At 39.1% G+C, this 6,332-nt stretch overlaps 1 pseudogene across 1 annotated transcript in view; it reads left to right on the top strand.

Annotated features, from left to right (window-relative positions):
- The window catches only part of LOC307053709 (putative cation-transporting ATPase 13A5), a 104,941-nt pseudogene extending 100,293 nt beyond the window's left edge, over positions 1-4,648 (top strand). The window contains exons 31-33 of the transcript in view: positions 282-370; positions 2,890-2,970; positions 4,387-4,648. The product of the transcript in view is annotated as a putative cation-transporting ATPase 13A5 (transcript). The remainder of the gene's footprint in view (positions 1-281; positions 371-2,889; positions 2,971-4,386) is intronic.
- Positions 4,649-6,332: the final 1,684 nt, after the last annotated feature.

Consider the following 6,332-nt stretch of genomic DNA (forward strand, 5'->3'; position numbering starts at 1 on the left):
CAGCCCCAAGGACTCCTCAGTTGAGGTAGCTCCTTTATGGAGTTTACTAGAATACATTTAATTAACAGCTTCTAGGCTCAGCCTTTGAAGGAAAGATTTTTAAGATATCACCTTTGTCTTGCAAGCATTAGAACATATTTTAAAACATATGAGGATATATCAAAACATCTGAAGATGTATCCGGTATTTGCCCAACAGAGATAATTGATTCTGCAATGTGTGTGCCAAATTATAGGAAACATTCCTTTAGCATCTAAAAATACTGTTTGCTGTTTCTTCAGATATATTCGCACTTCTGCTAGTATCTGCCTTGGGCCTCACAATTTCCATTCTGTTTTCTGATTTTCAAGATATATACCATGGGATGGAGGCACATGACATCCGTGACTCTCATGTGCAGTGGGACCACATTTGCACTGTAATTTGCAAGTCATTTACTCCGATATCCTCTCTGGCCACTGAATGTTGTGAGGCTATTCTCATTTACTAGAAGAGCAAATAACATGTCTCCATCACACACATGCTAGCCTCTGAGTGTTTTCATGTTATTAGGGTCATCAGCCGGGTTCATTTGTTCTGTTCATACCTGGAACACCAGGTTTGGATATTTTATTCTTCCATGTTATACTAATACAGCAATTAATCCTTCAAGTTTATTTTTTAAATCATATAGTAGAAATCCTTTATAATGTAATTGTGAAGAGTTAGAAAAAATAGACTTATAGGACAATTGTGTTCTGTCTGTGAGGCAGTGACTGTAAGGAATTTCAGTTCAGTGGGCATCACTGGACCCAGGGTGCACTGGGTTAAAATTAAATTTATTAAGAAGTTATTGAGGGCTTCCCTGGTGGCGCAGTGGTTGAGAGTCCGCCTGCCGATGCAGGGGACATGGGTTCGTGCCCCGGTCCGGGAAGATCCCACATGTCGCGGAGCGGCTGGGCCTGTGAGCCACAGCCACTGAGCCTGTGCGTCCAGAGCCTGTGCTCCGCAACGGGAGAGGCCACAACAGTGAGAGGCCCGCGTACCGCAAAAAAAAAAAAAAAAAAAAAAAAAAAAGTTATTGAGCCCAGTTTTGGACCCAGCATTGTGAGAGAAATAAAATAAAAAGATTGACTCTGGCCCTCTACCTCTTGTTTTGTTTCAAAGATGAGCCATACCCAAGTGAAACGATGGCATGGCCACCTGAGGCCGTCCATGCTTGAAGAGAGTGTAAAATAGAAAGAAGTGGGAAGTACATAGGAAGGAGGAGCTCTCCCTGGGGCAGGATCCTCTTGCCATAGGAGATTTCATGCAGGAGATGAAACTTGATCTGGGCCCAGAAGGATAGGCTAGATTTTGCTAAGTAGGAGGCGGGTATAGTCCCAGCCAGGACAACAGCCTAGGCACAAACAGAGAGGGCTGAATGACTCTCTTTTGTCTTGGAAATGCAAAAGAATGTAGGGTGGCAGAGAGAAAAATCAAAAGCAAGCCTTCTTTCACAGAACACCTGGAAAATTAGCTAAGACTGAGGCAGCATGCTGCGGAATAGGCACGGATGGAGGTAGGCGGACAGTGATGTTTTGACTCTATGCTGAGAACAATGGGAGTCCTTGAAAATATCGGGGCAGGTTTTTCAGCGGGGCACTTAAGACAGATTCGTTAGATGACAGCAGGAAGGCTGTATGTGAGAGCAGAGAGGCTGTGGAGAGAGAAGCAGTTAGGAAGTGAAAACCCAGACGATTCAGTCATTTACAAAACATCAAGTTCCAGGGTGGGCTTGACACTGGGGTTACAAAGAGTAAGAAGTAGTCACCACTCTCAAGTAGCTCAGAAGCTAGGAGCGGAGAGCATCACAGAAGCAAATTCCAAAGCAGTGTGGCCAGTGCCTTCCAGGCTAACAGATGGAAAAGAGACCTCCCAGATCAGGGTGGTGGCAGCAGGAGGGAAAGAGCCAGTCTATCCACTGCCATCTGACACACTGCCGAATCTTACAGCCTTCTCCAGACCACCCTTTTACCCAGGGAGCCTATTTCACAACCCTAAAAAAAGCTGTCTCCACTTAGGGGAAAAAATAACATAGTGTTACTTTGAAATAACCCCTATCAGAACAGGGATGAGAATGAAAGGTGAGCATTTAGACACTGCGGAAGGTCTGTGGCTTTAGTCCTAAATGCAGCCCACCCTCTTCACAGTCATCCTACGTATTCTATACCCTTTAGGGTCTGAAAGGGAGCTGCATAACTATTCTTTTGCTATGGAAGCAGCCATGGAAAGTTGTAGCTCTCACACCTATTAAATAAGTGTAGCTGGTGGTCAAGGTGTATCCTCTAATCCTTAAAAGGAGGTGGGTTGGGCCGGTTCAACTTTCATCAAGCCATTAGATTTAGGGCTGGGAACATTGTTCAAAATTTTTTCACCTAGTTTCTATCAAAATAAACTTGAACTTCTGTCCCCCTTTTGTTCCTTTAACTCATATTTCAATTTTACTGAAAGAATGAACTCCCGGTAGCTTTTGCTTTGGGAAATTAGAAGTAATAATATTATTGGATGAACGATTTAATCTTCCCTCTATTTGAGAAGATAAAAATGAAGAGAGACACACAGGCTCCAAAGTGTCCAGTCTCATGTCTGCGACCCAGGGCACGTTTATTCTGTGTCTATTGTCAGGCGGTGGAGGGAACACAGGGCAAGAGGCATTCAGATCTGATTTGAATTCTGGCTGTGCCATTTATTTATTGGCGTTGATTCCTTGGGCAAGGTACTGACCTCCTCATCTGTAAAGTTGAGAGAGTAATGCCAACCCTCCAAGCCCAAAGAGTTGTTACAAATACATAAATTAAATGAGATAATAGGTGTTCTTTTGAAGTGTAAGGTATGCAAAGTATAAAGGTAGCATTTCTTTTTCAACAGTTCATCCTAACCATCACATCATGGAGGATTTCAATTTTGGTGGCAGTCCTCACCCAATTCTGTGTGGCCTTCTTTGTAGAGGTAAAGAAATCTCTGTATAGCTCTTATTATTTTTCTGGGGAGATAAATAAAGGACTGACTCTCAACAGATGCCCATTTTTTAGAGCAATCACTTTTATCCCCCAAAGTGATACTGCACATGTTCTCTTTGCGGGAAATGAGAAATTCTTTGAAGGCTGCATAGAAATGCTCTCAGTATCTGTAGTGTAGAAAGCCAAACATCAAATTAACTAATTTTGTCTCACATGAAGGCATTGTATTGTACTTTCCTAGTATTTTTAATAATCTGGTAGAGACTAGACCAGGTGACCTTCTAGCTCTAAAATTCAATGAGACCTTTTAGAGTGAAGAACTGTCTTCAGGAAGGCTTCCTTAATTAAGAGAGAAGGGAAGCCATTGTTCATTCTAGTCAATTCTTACCCTTTGAAGGTCTTCCCCTATAGCATTTCTCTTCTACTCAGTGTCACTAAATGACTTTACCTACTCAGTGAAAGGCTCAGGTACTATTTTTTAAGGGACAGTTAAAAAAAAAAAGATTCATGTACTGAAGTTCCTTGGGAAAAGGCATCGACCAAATTAAGAAAAACTATGTTTATATACAAATATCCCATTGTACACAATGCACATAAAATTTCTCACAGTCAAAGGAATTCCATTTTTGAGACTTTATTTTAAAAAACAACCTAAAAAGAGAGAAGAAACTTGTATGTATGAAGGTTTTCATCATAGTATTATCTACAGTGGTAAAATATTAAATTCAACTCAAGTGTTCAGAAGTAGAGATGCTGTTTAAATAAATAGTAATACAGCAATTTGAAGAGATGTTATACAATCATTAAAAATGATTATTGAGAAGATGGTAGCTACAAACTGTATATGACAGAGAGTCTAGTATAAAGAAAAGTGGAATGCAAGATTTGACCAATTCTATTATTATAAATGCATAAAAATTGTGTGTACTTGTAAACACAGAAAAAAGAGACCCCCCCCAAAATGGAAAGCAAAACCCATTTGCTTTCTAGAGTTCATTCATTCATTCAACAAACCATTATTTGACACCTTCTTTGTGGCATGGGGCAGGTAGCAGTGATTTTTTTTCTTCTCTTGATTTTGAGTACATTATTTTGTTATCATTTCAGTCCAGCAGTAAAATAATTCTAAGTGAATTGCCAGCCAGGATTGAACTAGGAAATCTGTGGAAATGAAAGGCTGTAAGCTTTTGGAGATTTCTGTGAACACAAGCATGCTCTCAGTTCTCAAGGGAAAGAATCCAGGGAGCTGCTAGGCTTCGTGGGGCTGCAGAGAGAAGGGGCCACAGAGCATCAGTAATAAGCACCTTTAGAGCAAGGCCTGGGAAAACAAGGGGTGGCAGTGAGCAACCTGGTTGCCAGGGGAAGTGGATGATGGTTTAATTGTTTTTTCCACCTGATTTTCCAGGATGCCATCCTTCAAAATTGAGAGCTCTGGCTATTGATCAAGAAAAAATTTGGAATCCATTCTGAAAGTCAATATAAGAACTGGCAAAAGAAAACTGGCAGAAGACCCAACCTGGCCTCCCACAAACAGGACAGATTATTCAGGCGATGGCACAAATGGATTCTACATCAACCAAGGCTATGAAAGCTCTGAACAGATTCCAAAAGAAAAACTCGAATTGGGAGGCCAAACCACAGAACAACATTTTTGGACCAGATTGTAATCAGAATTGTTAACAGCATCCCTCTTTTACCCAGAAACTAAAACACTGTAGAGAGGTGATGATAGTCTACCCTTATCTTTTCTTTCTCCATCTGAAGATTCAAAGTGAACTTCTCAGTGTATTGAGCCTTGCAACAAAGGACCTTAAATATGCTTATTTTGACTGTAAGCTCTACCACTGAGAAAAATAATGCATTTCCTAGAGTATCATTTTTTTCCTAACAAACTCTATTCACAATGCATAGCATTATCCTGGTTAAAATGCACAACTTTTCACGGTAGTAAATTAATAGTATGAACATCAATAGAAGAAAGAAAAAATGAAGGACAATTTGATCTTTGAAAGTTTCATCAACATATTTTTACTTTCATCTACGGAAATAAAGGAATCTGGAAAAAAAAGCTTCTCTCAATAAATTGTCACATGTTTACTTAACGTTATATTCACTTGCAAAGAACATTTATGCATATATCTTTTCCCAAGGTCACAGAATTCCGCGTTTTGCTTCTTTATATGGTTTTAATAGAGAAACAAGAATTGAAATATACTTCAGAAAATTCAGCTCTAACTGTGGTAAGTGTGGAAGTGGAGAATGATGGAGGTGTCTGATAATTGTCTATAATCTTGGCTTGGGCACAGCTAACATGTAAGCAAACTCAAACGAAGTTGGCATCTCACAAAGTATATTGTTTTGGGGCCTGTGAGCTAGAAGGTCCAGAGTAGATCACAAAGGTAATGAAATAAACTATTAAAATGTACTTTTCACTCAAAGAAGCATGGCACCTTTATTTGCTTTTTATTACTGACAGAGGAAAATCTCAAGTTCTAACTCCAAAAGTTGGCCCAGACTCAGCATTGCTCATCTTAAAAGAAGCAATCTTAGGGAAGGTACCCATAATGTTTGTATCTACAGCATGACAATTCTCAGGATGCTAAACGACTTAAGTTCCATTTCATCTTTTCATAATCTAAATCAATTATCAGATTCACATTAAAGACCACAAGAACGGGTACATGCTTTACAAATATATTCTGCACTTTACTACCTTTAACATATATCAACCTCACTGTGACCTTGAGAGGATATTTATTCCTAGTGAACATTTTAAATTCCCTACTAGGCTTTCCTTGTAAGCATAAATCTAATTTTGCTAATTAAACAGATCTTTAATGGGTCATAGGCAATTAGTTAACCAGTCCCATTCTAAGAGTGCCCATTACGTGCCTAATGCTGTGATGCATGGATTCAATCATGTCTTTACAATTCTGAAATCTTTAGGATTGAAAACATGTTTTCAAATTTCAGTAATTCGTTGCTGTAAATAGTATTATATGCTTTTTACACAAACCAGCAGCATAAATGCAAATTCCTATTCAAACAAACATTTTATATTTTATTTCATTTTTAATCTTTTCTTGGATGTGCAGCTCTTGGAGAGTGACAATTTTTAAATGTGTCTAATTTAGCTTATGATTAAGAAATACATGTCAACCTAAAACAGGGCAGCTCAGGTTCCTTGAGCTGAAATATCTGTATTTAGTAATTTGACCTTTAGAATGAGGAGATTCAATTGAAACACTATGACATGCAGATAGCATAAAAAGATTTTTTTTTAAGTCTTTTTTCAACAAAGGTACAGCCTCCCACCACTCAGGTTTTCAACAACCAATTAGGTATCTGATA

Source organism: Hyperoodon ampullatus (assembly GCF_949752795.1).
Source record: "Hyperoodon ampullatus genome assembly, chromosome: 5".
Classification (NCBI taxonomy): Eukaryota; Metazoa; Chordata; class Mammalia; order Artiodactyla; family Ziphiidae; genus Hyperoodon; species Hyperoodon ampullatus.